General features: G+C 48.4%; 1 protein-coding gene across 1 annotated transcript in view; it reads left to right on the top strand.

The window, feature by feature from the left end:
• TMEM59L (transmembrane protein 59 like) overlaps nt 1–16,588 on the top strand; it is a 283,368-nt gene that overhangs the window by 83,733 nt on the left and 183,047 nt on the right. The gene's annotated exons all lie outside the window — the stretch shown is intronic.

Here is a 16,588-nt window from a genome sequence, read left to right as displayed (position 1 = left end):
CAATGGAATACATACAAATAAAAATAACCGAAAATAAGTAGTGGTTTCAATGGGCAAACTAATACATGCAACAAAATAAAATTATAAATCAAGTGCATCCCTGTTGTAACAAGCAAAAATTAAAGTAAAAAATAAAAGTTTATAAGTACAATATAAAGTTCCCTTTGATGTGCTGGTTTCTGCCTGTTTTCTGTAGATGTATAAAACCTTTGATAGAGATAAATTGGTGAGAGATTATGGGGTCTATTCATGAAGCAGTGAAAAGAGTGGAGAAGTGAGCTTGTGGAGAAGTTGCCCTTGGCAACCAATCAGCTGCTCTGTACAATTGTATAGTATGCAAATTATAAATGTTACTTCAGTGCTGATTGGTTGCCGTGGACAATTTCTACACTGGCTCACTTCTCCACACTTTTCACTTATCATGAATAGACCCCAAAGTATCAGCCAACCAGCTTCTAACTTTCATTATTCAAACATAGCCTGTGACTTGGCAGTTAGAGGCTGATTTTTTAGTGCCCTATCTCTCTCCACTTTGGGGTCTATTTGCTAAGCCTGGATGGAGATAGTCGCTGGAGATAAAGTACCAATCAATCGGCTCCTACCTGCTATGCCACAGGCTGTGTTTGAAAAATGACAGGAGCCGATTGGCTGGTACTTTATCTCCAGCGACTTTATTTCCATCCAAGGCTTAGTAAATAGACCCCATAATCTCTCGCCAAGCTTTGATACATCTCCCTCTTAATTTTCCAGTGTGCCTCAAACGACAATTCACATATCAAAAATGCACATTTGTTAACCTACAATCTACTCCCAATGTTGTTTCTTGTGTATTGTATGTACAAAATGTGTGTTCCCAATCAGTCCGCTCCAGAAATATTACATCTCAAGACAAGATAGAAATAATTCATCTCAGTATATATCTGCAGAACGATGCTTGAAATGATACCATATCTGTGGTTAATATGGCTTTTAAAGTGTCATTTATTAAAATGAATGCCCATGTACACCTGTATATTTATGTTATTTTGTACATTTAGCAATACTATTACTACTGTATGCGCCATAAGTAATGAGTGAGTAATTGAGCATAATTCTTTACACAAAATGATGCTCTATCAGACCTATAGATGCGTCCTCATAGATGTAGCCTCATTACACCAGGATGCAGCGAGTCGCCAGGTTGCTGATTAATTTGATATATGACAGTGTACATTGTGTGTAACTGAAGTTGAGAAATATTAAAATACATGCTCCGTCCGTTATCTGAAAAGACCCGCTTCACTTCCAGACCACAATTAAGTAAATTCAGATTACGTCAGCATGTATGAAGCCCTGCACTGCCGAAGAAGGAGTGTGTTAACTTACCTGCCCAGCGAACTCCTCTCTCCTTCTATCAACTTGTGACCGGCGCTTGCGGAGCCTCTTTGCATGCGTTGGTCATCTTTACCCAGTGGCCACAGCAGCTTTTGAAGGAAAAAGAAAAACGTTATTGTTCTTTTGTATGCTGGCAGCTGTGTATGCTGTGATGTATGGGCAACGACGCCTGCAGCTGTCCGCTATCGCAGTCGATAACGGCAAGTGTCAGAACGGTCAGTGCCACTGACCAGTCATACATTACCTGCATATCGGCATGCTATCAGAACCGGCCCTAACCAATATGATGCCCTAGGCAAGATTTTGGCTGGTGCCCCCTAGCACCGCCGCTAGTTCTGCAAAAGATGCCTGGCATGAGTCAGCTGGCAGCTCTGCTAATGTCGGGCGCCTTTTGTTTATGAAAATGCATCTTTTCTCTAACGTCCTAAGTGGATGCTGGGGACTCCGTAAGGACCATGGGGACTAGCGGCTCCGCAGGAGACTGGGCACAAAAGTAAAGCTTTAGAACTACCTGGTGTGCACTGGCTCCTCCCCCTATGACCCTCCTCCAAGCCTCAGTTAGATTTTTGTGCCCGAACGAGAAGGGTGCACACTAGGTGGCTCTCCTGAGCTGCTTAGTGAAAAGTTTAGTTTTAGGTTTTTTATGTTCAGTGAGACCTGCTGGCAACAGGCTCACTGCATCGAGGGACTAAGGGGAGAAGAAGCGAACTCACCTGCGTGCAGAGTGGATTGGGCTTCTTAGGCTACTGGACATTAGCTCCAGAGGGACGATCACAGGCCCAGCCATGGATGGGTCCCAGAGCCGCGCCGCCGGCCCCCTTACAGAGCCAGAAGACAGAAGAGGTCCGGAAAATCGGCGGCAGAAGACGTCCTGTCTTCAACAAGGTAGCGCACAGCACTGCAGCTGTGCGCCATTGCTCTCAGCACACTTCACACTCCGGTCACTGAGGGTGCAGGGCGCTGGGGGGGGGGCGCCCTGAGACGCAATAAAAACACCTTGGATGGCAAAAAATGCATTACATATAGCTCCTGGGCTATATGGATGAATTTAACCCCTGCCAGAATACATAGAAAAACGGGAGATAAGGCCGCCGATAAGGGGGCGGAGCCTATCTCCTCAGCACACTGGCGCCATTTTCCCTCACAGCTCCGTTGGAGGGAAGCTCCCTGGCTCTCCCCTGCAGTCACTACACTACAGAAAGGGTTAAAAAAGAGAGGGGGGGCACTAATTACGCGCAGTATTAAAGATACAGCAGCTATAAGGGGAAAAATACTTATATAAGGTTATCCCTGTATATACATAGCGCTCTGGTGTGTGCTGGCAAACTCTCCCTCTGTCTCCCCAAAGGGCTAGTGGGGTCCTGTCCTCTATCAGAGCATTCCCTGTGTGTGTGCTGTATGTCGGTACGTTTGTGTCGACATGTATGAGGAGAAAAATGTTGTGGAGACGGAGCAGATTGCCTGTAATAGTGCTGTCACCCCCTAGGGGGTCGACACCTGAGTGGATGAACTGTTGGAAGGAATTACGTAACAGTGTCAGCTCTGTATAAAAGACAGTGGTTGACATGAGACAGCCGGCTACTCAGCTTGTGCCTGTCCAGACGTCTCATAGGCCGTCAGGGGCTCTAAAGCGCCCGTTACCTCAGATGGCAGATATAGACGCCGACACGGATACTGACTCCAGTGTCGACGGTGAAGAGACAAATGTGACTTCCAGTAGGGCCACACGTTACATGATTGAGGTAATGAAAAATGTTTTACACATTTCTGATAATACGAGTACCACCAAAAAGGGGTATTATGTTCGGGGAGGAAAAACTACCTGTAGTTTTCCTGAATCTGAGAAATTAAATGAGGTGTGTGATGATGCGTGGTTTTCCCCCGATAACAACTGATAATTTCAAAAATGTTATTGGCATTATATTCTTTCCCGCCAGAGGTTAGGGTGCGTTGGGAAACACCCCCTAGGGTGGATAAAGCGCTCACACGCTTGTAAGAACAAGGGCTCTACCCTCTCCTGAGATGGCCGCCCTTAAGGATCCTGCTGATAGAAAGCAGGAGGGCATCCTAACACACATACTGGTGTTATACTGCGACCAGCAATCGCCTCAGCCTGGATGTGCAGTGCTGGGTTGGCGTGGTCGGATTCCCTGACTGAAAATATTGATACCCTAGATAGGGACAGTATATTATTGCCTATAGAGCATTTAAAAGATGCATTTCTATATATGCGTGATGCACAGCGGAATATTTGCCGACTGGCATCAAGTCTAAGTGCATTGTCCATTTCTACCAGTAGAGGGTTATGGACACGACAGTGGTCAGGTGATGCGGATTCCAAACGGCATTTGGAAGTATTGCCTTATTAAGGGGAGGAGTTATTTGGGGTCGGTCTTTCAGACCTGGTGGCCACGGCAACAGCTGGGAAATCCACGTTTGTACCCCAGGTCGCCTCTCAACATGAGAAGACGCCGTATTATCAGGCGCAGTCTTTTCGTGGGCAAGCGGGCAAAAGGTTCCTCATTTCTGCCCCGTGACAGAGGGAGAGGAAAAAGGCTGCAGAAATCAGCCAGTTCCCAGGAACAGAAACCCTCTCCCGCCTCTGCCAAGCCCTCAGTATGACGCTGGGGCTTTACAAGCAGAATCAGGCACGGTGGGGGCCCGTCTCAATGAATTTCAGCACGCAGTGGGCTCACTCGCAAGTAGACCCCTGGATCCTTCAGGTGATATCTCAGGGGTACAAATTGGAATTCGAGACGTCTCCCCCTCGCCGTTTCCTAAAGTCGGCTTCACCGATGTCTCCTTCTGACAGGGAGACAGTTTTGGAAGCCATTCACAAGCTGTATTCCCAGCAGGTGATAATCAAGGTACCCCTCCTGCAACAGGGAACGGGGTATTATTCCACACTGTTGTGGTACCGAAGCCGGACGGCTCGGTGAGACCGATTCTAAATCTAAAATCTTTGAACACTTACATACAGAGGTTCAAATTCAAGATTGAGTCACTCAGAGCAGTGATTGCGAACCTGGAAGAAGAGGACTACATGATGTCTCGGGACATCAAGGATGCTTACCTTCATGTCCCAATTTACCCTTCTCACCAAGGGTACCTCAGGTTTATGGTACAGAACTGTCACTATCAGTTTCAGACGCTGCCGTATGGATGGTCCACGGCACCCCGGGTCTTTACCAAGGTAATGGACGAAATGATGATACTCCTTCAAAGGAAGGGAATTTTAGTTATCCCTTACTTGGACGATTCCCTGATAAGGGTAAGATACAGGGAACAGTTGGAGGTCGGTGTAGCACTATCTCAGGTAGTGTTGCGGCAGCACGATTGGATTCTCAATATTCCAAAATCGCAGCTGATTCCGACGACTCGTCTTCTGTTCTTAGGGATGATCCTGGACACAGTTCAGAAAAAGGTGTTTCTCCCGGAGGAGAAAGTCAGGGAGTTATCCGAGCTAGTCGGGAACCTCCTATAACCGAGCCAAGTCTCAGTACATCAATGAGATGGTTCTGGGAAAAATGGTGGCTTCCTATGAAGCAATCCCATGCGGCAGATTCCACGCAAGAACTTTCCAGTGGGACCTGCTGGACAAATGGTCTGGGTCGCATCTTCAGATGCATCAGCGGATAACCCTGTCACCAAGCACAAGGGTGTCTCTCCTGTGGTGGTTGCAGAGTGCTCATCTTCTAGAGGGCCGCACATTCAGGACTGGGTCTTGGTGACCACGGATGCCAGCCTGCGAGGCTGGGAGCAGTCACACAGGGAAGGAATTTCCAGAGCTTATGGTCAAGCCTGGAGACATCACTTCACATAAATATCCTGAAGCTAAGGGCCATTTACAATGCTCTAAGCTCAGCAAGACCTCTGCTTCAAGGTCACCCGGAGTTGATCCATTCGGACAACATCACGGCAGTCACCCACGTAAACAGACAGGGTGACACAAGAAGCAGAAGGGCAATGGCAGAAGCTGCAAGGATTCTTCGCTGGGCGGAAAATCATGTGATAGCACTGTCAGCAGTATTCATTCCGGGAGTGGACAACTGGGAAGCAGACTTCCTCAGCAGACACGACCTCCACCCGGGAGAGTGGGGACTTCACCCAGAAGTCTTCCACATGTTTATAAAACTCGACAAGTATTGCGCCAGGTCAAGGGACCCTCAGGCAATAGCTGTAGACGCTCTGGTAACACAGTGGGTGTACCAGTCAGTGTATGTGTTCCCTCCTGTGCCTCTCATAACCAAGGTACTGAGAATTATAAGATGGAGAGGAGTAAGCACTATATTCGTGGCTCCGGATTGGCCAAGAAGGACTTGGTAACCGGAACTTCAAGAGATGCTCACGGAGGATCTGTGGCCTCTACCTCTAAGAAGGGACCTGCTCCAGCAAGGACCCTGTCTGTTCCAAGACTTACCGCGGCTGCGTTTAACGGCAGGGCGGTTGAACGCCGGATCCTGAAGGAAAAAGGCATTCCGGATGAAGTCATCCCTATCCTGATCAAAGCCAGGAAAGATATAACTGCAAAACATTATCACCGCATTTGGCGAAAATATGTTGCGTGGTGCGAGGCCAGTAAGGCCCCGACGGAGGAATTTTCAACTAGGTCGATTCCTACATTTCCTGCAAACAGGAGTGTCTATGGGCCTGAAATGGGGGTCCATTAAGGTTCAAATTTCGGCCCTGTCAATTTTCTTCCAAAAAGAACTAGCTTCAGTCCCTGAAGTTCAGACGTTTGTGAAAGGGGTACTGTATATACAGCCTCCTTTTGTGCCTCCAGTGGCACCTTGGGATCTAAATGTAGTTTTTGGGTTCCAAAAGTCACATTGGTTTGAACCACTTAAATATGTGGAGTTAAAATATCTCACATGGAAAGTGGTCATGCTGTTGGCCCTGGCCTGGGCCAGGTGCGTGTCAGAATTGGCGACTTTATCCTGTAAAAGCCCTCATCTGATTTTCCATTCGGACAGGGCGGAATTGAGGACTTGTCCTCAGTTTCTCCCTAAGGTGGTTTTCAGCGTTTCACCTGAATCAACCTATTGTGGTGCCTGCGGCTACTAGGGACTTGGAGGACTCCAAGTTGCTAGACGTTGTCAGAGCCCTGGAAATATAGGTTTCCAGGACGGCTGGAGTCAGAAAATCTGACTCGTTGTTTATTCTGTATGCACCCAACAAGCTGGGTGCTCCTGCTTCTAAGCAGATTATTGCTCGTTGGATTTGTAGTACAATTCAGCTTGCACATTCTGTGACAGGCCTGCCACAGCCAAAATCTGTAAAAGCCCATTCCACAAGGAAGGTGGGCTCATCTTGGGCGGCTGCCCGAGGGGTCTCGGCTTTACAACTTTGCCGAGCAGCTACTTGGTCAGGAGCAAATACGTTTGTAAAATTCTACAAATTTGATACCCTGGCTGAGGAGGACCTGGAGTTCTCTCATTTGGTGCTGCAGAGTCATCCGCACTCTCCCGCCCGTTTGGGAGCTTTGGTATAATCCCCATGGTCCTTACGGAGTCCCCAGCATCCACTTAGGACGTTAGAGAAAATAAGAATTTACTTACCGATAATTCTATTTCTCTGACGTCCTAGTGGATGCTGGGACTCGGTCAGGACCATGGGGATTAGCGGCTCCGCAGGAGACAGGGCACAAAAATAAAAGCTTTAGGACTAGGTGGTGTGCACTGGCTCCTCCCCCTATGACCCTCCTCCAAGCCTCAGTTAGGTTTTTGTGCCCGTCCGAGCAGGGTGCAATCTAGGTGGCTCTCCTAAAGAGCTGCTTAGAAAAAGTTATTAGGTTTTTTATTTTCAGTGAGTCCTGCTGGCAACAGGCTCACTGCAACGAGGGACTTAGGGGAGAAGAAGTGAACTCACCTGCGTGCAGGATGGATTGGCTTCTTAGGCTACTGGACACCATTAGCTCCAGAGGGATCGAACACCGGCCCAGCCATGGAGTCCGGTCCCGGAGCCGCGCCGCCGACCCCCTTGCAGATGCCGAAAAGTGAAGAGGTCCAGAAACCGGCGGCAGAAGACTTTTCAGTCTTCATGAGGTAGCGCACAGCACTGCAGCTGTGCGCCATTGTTGTCAGCACACTTCACACCAGCGGTCACTGAGGGTGCAGGGCGCTGGGGGGGGGTGCCCTGGGCAGCAATGATAATACCTTGTTCTGGCTAAAAATACATCACATATAGCCCCTGGGGCTATATGGATGTATTTAACCCCTGCCAGGTCTCACAAACACCGGGAGAAGAGCCCGCCGAAATAGGGGGCGGGGCCTATCTCCTCAGCACACAGCGCCATTTTCCTGCACAGCTCCGCTGCGAGGAAGGCTCCCAGGACTCTCCCCTGCACTGCACTACAGAAACAGGGTAAAAAAAACAGAGAGGGGGGGCACTTTTTTGGCGATATTGATATATTAAGCTGCTATAAAGGAAACAACACTTCTGTAGGGTTGTTCCTATATATTTATAGCGCTTGGGTGTGTGCTGGCAAACTCTCCCTCTGTCTCCCCAAAGGGCTAGTGGGGTCCTGTCTTCGATAAGAGCATTCCCTGTGTGTCTGCTGTGTGTCGGTACGTGTGTGTCGACATGTATGAGGACGATGTTGGTGTGGAGGCGGAGCAATTGCCGGTAATGGTGATGTCACCCCCTAGGGAGTCGACACCGGAATGGATGGCTTTGTTTATGGAATTACGTGATAATGTCAGCACGTTACAAAAATCAGTTGACGACATGAGACGGCCGGCAAACCAGTTAGTACCTGTCCAGGCATCTCAGACACCGTCAGGGGCTGTAAAACGCCCTTTACCTCAGTCGGTCGACACAGACCCAGACACGGACACCGAATCTAGTGTCGACGGTGAAGAAACAAACGTATTTTCCAGTAGGGCCACACGTTATATGATCACGGCAATGAAGGAGGCTTTGCATATCTCTGATACTGCAAGTACCACAAAAAGGGGTATTATGTGGGGTCTGAAAAAACTACCTGTAGTTTTTCCTGAATCAGAGGAATTGAATGAAGTGTGTGATGAAGCGTGGGTTAACCCCGATAGAAAACTGCTAATTTCAAAGAAGTTATTGGCATTATATCCTTTCCCGCCAGAGGTTAGGGCGCGCTGAGAAACACCCCCTAGGGTGGATAAGGCACTCACACGCTTATCAAAACAAGTGGCGTTACCGTCTCCTGAAACGGCCGCCCTCAAGGATCCAGCTGATAGGAGGCTGGAAACTACCCTGAAAAGTATATACACTCATACTGGTGTTATACTGCGACCAGCCATCGCCTCTGCATGGATGTGCAGTGCTGGGGTGGTTTGGTCGGATTCCCTGACTGAAAATATTGATACCCTGGATAGGGACAGTATTTTATTGACTATAGAGCAATTAAAGGATGCTTTTCTTTATATGCGAGATGCTCAGAGGGATATTTGCACTCTGGCATCGAGAGTAAGTGCGATGTCCATATCTGCCAGAAGAAGTTTATGGACGCGACAGTGGTCAGGTGATGCGGATTCCAAACGGCATATGGAAGTATTGCCGTATAAAGGGGAGAAATTATTTGGGGTCGGTCTATCGGATTTGGTGGCCACGGCAACAGCCGGGAAATCCACCTTTTTACCTCAGGTCCCCTCCCAACAGAAAAAGACACCGTCTTTTCAGCCGCAGTCCTTTCGTTCCTATAAAAACAAGCGGGCAAAAGGACAGTCATATCTGCCCCGAGGCAAAGGAAAGGGTAAGAGAGTGCACCAAGCAGCTCCCTCCCAGGAGCAGAAGCCCTCCCCGGCTTCTGCAAAGCCCTCAGCATGACGTTGGGGCTTTACAAGCGGACTCAGGGGCGGTGGGGGGTCGACTCAAGAATTTCAGCGCACAGTGGGCTCACTCACAGGTGGACCCCTGGATCCTGCAGGTAGTATCTCAGGGTTACAGGTTGGAATTCGAGAAGTCTCCCCCTCGCCGGTTCCTAAAGTCTGCTCTGCCAACGTCTCCCTCAGACAGGGCGACGGTATTGGAAGCCATTCACAAGCTGTATTCTCAGCAGGTGATAGTCAAGGTACCCCTCCTACAACAGGGAAAGGGGTATTATTCCACACTATTTGTGGTACCGAAGCCGGACGGCTCGGTAAGACCTATTCTAAATCTGAAATCTTTGAACCTGTACATACAAAAATTCAAGTTCAAGATGGAGTCACTCAGAGCAGTGATAGCGAATCTGGAAGAAGGGGACTTTATGGTGTCCCTGGACATCAAGGATGCTTACCTGCATGTCCCAATTTGCCCTTCACATCAAGGGTACCTCAGGTTCGTGGTGCAAAACTGTCATTATCAGTTTCAGACGCTGCCGTTTGGATTGTCCACGGCACCTCGGGTCTTTACCAAGGTAATGGCCGAAATGATGTTTCTTCTGCGAAGAAAAGGCGTATTAATTATCCCTTACTTGGACGATCTCCTGATAAGGGCAAGGTCCAGAGAACAGCTGGGGGACGTAGTAGCATTAGATAGAGGAAAAAGAGTAGGGAGGGTCTACAAATTCGGCGCACAGCAGCCCGTCAACTGATAGAATACCTATGTAAAAATCACCGATTTTACCAAAACAATATATAGAAAACACAAGGAATGGTATACATCTGTGACCAGGGCGCATAGAAAACTTAATATAAAAGTAATAAGACTTAACACATCCCTTATCAATGAATGTAAGGATTCTTCTTCAAATGGTGTTGGTCTATGAATTCTTTTGTTCAGGCGAATCTTCTCAAAATAACTCCCAGTTCGTATTGAAATAAAAAGGAGAAAAAAGAGAAGAATGTGTAACACCGTTTTCAGCCGTCAGAATCGAAATTCCACACAATGAGGGTTTTAAGGGCGTACCCCACTCACACAATAACAGGTAAGTGGGTTCTCATAAAGGTATCTTTATTGCTTATCCTTCCCAATCCCCTCGCAATTAGGCGTGCCTGAATCTCACCCCAGATGGGGTACCATACATATGTAAGGGTAGCGTCTGGGGCAATTTCAATGCATACCCTAACTTACACAGAGCCAAGCTAGAACATTCATATAACGGTATCTTTAAATCAATAAGATTCCTCAGGTGCGTACCCCAACTCACTCAATAAGAGATGATTAACTCCTATAAAGGTTTCTTTGCCCAGATTCACCGATATCCCTTTGGTGGATCAGAAGGAGGAGGGGATACTCTTTCTCCACAATACCGAGCAAAAATAGAAATAAAGTTCCTTCTTTCCAAAACAGATATTTTATTCCAGACACAGTCCAAGTAATGCACAAAGAATCACCACACTTGGTGACCATAAAAAATAAAATATAAAAATTTTTTTATACAATAAAAAAATTCCAAAGATAAAATTTGAGATGATAATCAGCGTGATTATCCTCCTTTTCCAGAACAAGAGCTACTCACAGTACAGTCGTCCTAGGACGACTGTACTGTGAGTAGCTCTTGTTCTGGAAAAGGAGGATAATCACGCTGATTATCATCTCAAATTTTATCTTTGGAATTTTTTTATTGTATAAAAAAATTTTTATATTTTATTTTTTATGGTCACCAAGTGTGGTGATTCTTTGTGCATTACTTGGACTGTGTCTGGAATAAAATATCTGTTTTGGAAAGAAGGAACTTTATTTCTATTTTTGCTCGGTATTGTGGAGAAAGAGTATCCCCTCCTCCTTCTGATCCACCAAAGGGATATCGGTGAATCTGGGCAAAGAAACCTTTATAGGAGTTAATCATCTCTTATTGAGTGAGTTGGGGTACGCACCTGAGGAATCTTATTGATTTAAAGATACCGTTATATGAATGTTCTAGCTTGGCTCTGTGTAAGTTAGGGTATGCATTGAAATTGCCCCAGACGCTACCCTTACATATGTATGGTACCCCATCTGGGGTGAGATTCAGGCACGCCTAATTGCGAGGGGATTGGGAAGGATAAGCAATAAAGATACCTTTATGAGAACCCACTTACCTGTTATTGTGTGAGTGGGGTACGCCCTTAAAACCCTCATTGTGTGGAATTTCGATTCTGACGGCTGAAAACGGTGTTACACATTCTTCTCTTTTTTCTCCTTCTTATTTCAATACGAACTGGGAGTTATTTTGAGAAGATTCGCCTGAACAAAAGAATTCATAGACCAACACCATTTGAAGAAGAATCCTTACATTCATTGATAAGGGATGTGTTAAGTCTTATTACTTTTATATTAAGTTTTCTATGCGCCCTGGTCACAGATGTATACCATTCCTTGTGTTTTCTAGACGTAGTAGCACTAACCCAAGTAGTGCTGCAACAGCACGGGTGGATTCTGAATTTTCCAAAATCTCAATTGACCCCGACGACACGTCTGCTGTTCCTGGGAATGATTCTGGACACGGTTCAGAAAAAGGTGTTTCTTCCGGAGGAGAAAGCCAGGGAGTTATCCGAACTTGTCAGGAACCTCCTAAAACCAGGAAAAGTGTCTGTGCATCAATGCACAAGAGTCCTGGGAAAAATGGTGGCTTCTTACGAAGCGATTCCATTCGGCAGATTCCACACACGAACTTTTCTGTGGGATCTGCTGGACAAATGGTCCGGATCGCATCTGCAGATGCATCAGCGGATAACTTTGTCTCCACGGACAAGGGTGTCTCTTCTGTGGTGGTTGCAGAGTGCTCATCTGTTAGAGGGCCGCAGATTCGGCATACAGGACTGGGTCCTGGTGACCACGGATGCCAGTCTGAGAGGCTGGGGAGCGGTCACACAGGGAAGAAACTTCCAGGGAGTGTGGTCAAGCCTGGAGATGTCTCTTCACATAAATATACTGGAGCTAAGAGCGATTTACAATGCTCTAAGCCTGGCAAAACCCCTGCTTCAGGGTCAGCCGGTGTTGATCCAGTCGGACAACATCACGGCAGTCGCCCACGTAAACAGACAGGGCGGCACAAGAAGCAGGAGGGCAATGGCAGAAGCTGCAAGGATTCTTCGCTGGGCGGAAGATCATGTGATAGCACTGTCAGCAGTGTTCATTCCGGGAGTGGACAACTGGGAAGCGGACTTCCTCAGCAGACACGATCTACACCCGGGAGAGTGGGGACTTCATCCAGAAGTCTTCCACATGATTGTGAACCGTTGGGAAAAACCAAAGGTGGATATGATGGCGTCCCGCCTCAACAAAAAACTGGACAGGTATTGCGCCAGGTCAAGAGACCCTCAGGCAATAGCTGTGGACGCTCTGGTAACACCGTGGGTGTTCCAGTCAGTGTATGTGTTTCCTCCTCTGCCTCTCATACCAAAAGTACTGAGAATTATACGGCAAAAGGGAGTAAGAACGATACTCGTGGCTCCGGATTGGCCAAGAAGAACTTGGTACCCGGAACTTCAGGAGATGCTCACGGAAGATCGGTGGCCTCTACCTCTAAGACGGGACCTGCTTCAGCAGGGACCGTGTCTATTCCAAGACTTACCGCGGCTGCGTTTGACGGCATGGCGGTTGAACGCCGAATTCTAAGGGAAAAAGGCATTCCGGAAGAGGTCATCCCTACCCTGGTAAAAGCCAGGAAGGAGGTGACTGCACAACATTATCACCGCATTTGGAGAAAATATGTTGCGTGGTGCGAGGCCAGGAAGGCCCCGACGGAGGAATTTCAACTGGGTCGATTCCTACATTTCCTGCAAACAGGATTGTCTATGGGCCTCAAATTAGGGTCCATTAAGGTTCAAATTTCGGCCCTGTCGATTTTCTTCCAGAAAGAATTGGCTTCAGTTCCTGAAGTCCAGACTTTTGTAAAAGGAGTACTACATATACAGCCCCCGGTTGTGCCCCCAGTGGCTCCGTGGGATCTTAGTGTTGTTTTGGATTTTCTCAGATCCCATTGGTTTGAGCCACTCAAATCGGTGGATTTGAAATATCTTACATGGAAAGTAACCATGCTACTGGCCCTGGCTTCAGCCAGGAGAGTGTCAGAATTGGCGGCTTTATCGTATAAAAGCCCATATCTGATTTTCCATTCGGACAGGGCAGAACTGCGGACGCGTCCTCAGTTTCTGCCTAAGGTGGTTTCAGCGTTTCACCTGAACCAGCCTATTGTGGTGCCTGCGGCTACTAGCGATTTGGAGGATTCCAAGTTGCTGGACGTTGTCAGGGCATTGAAAATATATATTTCAAGGACGGCTGGAGTCAGAAAATCTGACTCGCTGTTTATACTGTATGCACCCAACAAGCTGGGTGCTCCTGCTTCTAAGCAGACGATTGCTCGTTGGATTTGTAGCACAATTCAACTTGCACATTCTGTGGCAGGCCTGCCACAGCCTAAATCTATCAAGGCCCATTCCACAAGGAAGGTGGGCTCATCTTGGGCGGCTGCCCGAGGGGTCTCGGCATTACAACTCTGCCGAGCAGCTACGTGGTCGGGGGAGAACACGTTTGTAAAATTCTACAAATTTGATACCCTGGCTAAAGAGGACCTGGAGTTCTCTCATTCGGTGCTGCAGAGTCATCCGCACTCTCCCGCCGTTTGGGAGCTTTGGTATAATCCCCATGGTCCTGACGGAGTCCCAGCATCCACTAGGACGTCAGAGAAAATAAGATTTTACTTACCGATAAATCTATTTCTCATAGTCCGTAGTGGATGCTGGGCGCCCATCCCAAGTGCGGATTGTCTGCAATACTTGTACATAGTTATTGTTACAAAAATATCGGGTTGTTATTGTTGTGAGCCGTCTGTTCAGAGGCTCCTACGTTTGTCATACTGTTAACTGGGTTCAGATCACAAGTTGTACGGTGTGATTGGTGTGGCTGGTATGAGTCTTACCCGGGATTCAAAATCCTTCCTTATTGTGTACGCTCGTCCGGGCACAGTATCCTAACTGAGGCTTGGAGGAGGGTCATAGGGGGAGGAGCCAGTGCACACCAGGTAGTTCTAAAGCTTTACTTTTGTGCCCAGTCTCCTGCGGAGCCGCTAGTCCCCATGGTCCTTACGGAGTCCCCAGCATCCACTACGGACTACGAGAAATAGAATTACCGGTAAGTAAATTCTTATTATTTGCATTACTATGTAGCTAGGATGGACAAGCAGCTTCTGCTGATGAAAATGATATACAGCATGCCTATATACTGTGTGCGACTGCGGCTGTATCTGCATACGAAATGCTACATTACAGTGATTTCCAGGAATACACACAGAATATAGGCATGCCACATATCATTTTAATCAGCAGAAGCTGCTGGTGTCCCTAAGCATACCAAATGCCCTAGGCATTTGCCTAGTTTGCCTATGCCTAAGGCCGGCTCTGCATGCTATCTTTCTCTAACGTCCTAGAGGATGCTGGGGTCCATATTAGTACCATGGGGTATAGACGGGTCCACCAAGAGCCATTGGCACTTTAAGAGTTTAATAGTGTGGGCTGGCTCCTCCCTCTATGCCCCTCCTACCAGACTCAGTTTAGAAAATGTGTCCGGAGGAGCCAGTCACAGCTACGGGAGCTCTACAGGGTTCTTCTGGTAAAGAGTAATTTTTTCTGCAGCGTGTGACTGGGGGGGGAGCAGTGTCCGCCCCGCGGGGTCTTGAGCCACTGCTCCCGCTGACTGGACGGTGGCTCCAGAGGGGTCTGATCACGCCCCGCCGCAGGGGAATGCTCGCCCCGGCAGCAGGCCGCCACCCCCTCAGAAGCTCAAATGTGGCGAGTCAGGCACTGTCCCCCCTTGCAAGCGGGGGGACAGTGTGAAGAGGGCGGCTACGGGTCAGGAGCGCGCTTGTTCCCGCGCTCCTGGGAGGCTCAGCGGTACCTTGGTGCGGCGCTTGGGAGGGAGTGCCCTGAGCCAGCTCCGGGCCCTGCACTGGTTTTCTTCAGCGTGTCGGGGTCTGCGGACCCAGGTCAGCATATTCCTCCGGCCAGTATAATCATCTTGTGAGCGGGAAGACAGCGCCATTGAAGGGTGGCGGAGCTTCTCCTCAGAGCAGACCCAGCAGCGTTCAGCGCCATTTTTCCTGCCTGCAGTCACGGTTCACTGGATCCAGGTCCCTCCAGAGCTTTCTCCAGCAGTCTGTACGGTACCAGGGGGCTGTAGAAGGGGGGGAGGCTGCTTAAAGGCTGTGTCGCCTATTAAGGGACACAGTCAGTGCTGGGAAGGGTCTCCCTTTGCCTCAAGAGCGCTGTGTGTGGGTTGGCTCCAATCTCTGTGTCTCTCTGCCATTCTTGGGGGGGAAAGTCTGTCTGCATAATACCCTGTGTGTTTGTGGGGTGTTTGAGTGTGTATGTCAACATGTCTAGGGACACTGTTTCATATGCTGCAGAGGATTTGACTTCCCAGGAAGACTCCATTACATGTAATCAGGATTGCACTGTTTTAGCGCAGATCCCAGTTAGAGAGCCAGAAGGGTTAGTCTCTCTGAGGGGGGACTATTTCTCAGATTTCTGATAGGGTGGCTAGGACTGAGCATGCCACTCAGGTCCTTCAGTCCTCTATGGTCGTATGGTCTGATTCTGCCTCCTCGGGGTCCCCTGCGGTACATTCTCATAAACGTGCACTTGCAATTATGCAGGATGACACGGACACCGACTCTGACGCTGCAGACGGTGATGGGGATGTGTTGAGGGGAATGGCATCACTTGCCAGGGGGGTGCAGTTGATGAGTGAGGCTGTTAGGGATGTTTTACACATTTCGGACATAGCTCCGGAACAGGTGGAGGAGGCCTTCTTTACGGATAATAAGAAGCCTCCCCTCACCTTCCCGGCTTCCAAGGAATTGAATGCTATCTTTGAAAGGGCATGGGAAACTCCGTAAAAGAAATTCCAGATTACCAAGAGAGTCTTGGTTGCTTTTCCCTTCCCAGAGGAAGATAGGAAGAGATGGGAGTCCCCGCCGATAGTCGACGCCTTAAAGGACTCGGCAGATCGCAAGGTGGATGCTACATTGAAATCTATTTACACGGCTTCAGGGTCTATATTGTGACCTACTATAGCCTGTGCTGGGATTGCTAAAGCTATTGCCAAGTGGTCGATCACTCTGCAGGAGGAATCATCTACGCTGGACAAAGGTGACGTTGATTTATTTTTACGTAATTTTTAGGATTCTGCAGGGTTCCTGGTGGATTCCATGAAGGACCTGGGTTCCATGGCTGCGGGGATCTCCTCCATGTCGGTCTCGGCTCGCAGAGGTCTCTGGCTGCGCAACTGGTCTGCGGATGCGGAATCCAGGAAGTGTGTGGAAGGCCTTCCGCAC

The sequence above is a fragment of the Pseudophryne corroboree genome, chromosome 1, assembly GCF_028390025.1.
Source record: "Pseudophryne corroboree isolate aPseCor3 chromosome 1, aPseCor3.hap2, whole genome shotgun sequence".
Taxonomy (NCBI): Eukaryota; Metazoa; Chordata; class Amphibia; order Anura; family Myobatrachidae; genus Pseudophryne; species Pseudophryne corroboree.
The sequence above is the reverse complement of the archived record's forward strand: the minus strand, read 5'-3'. Positions and strand labels throughout refer to the sequence as shown.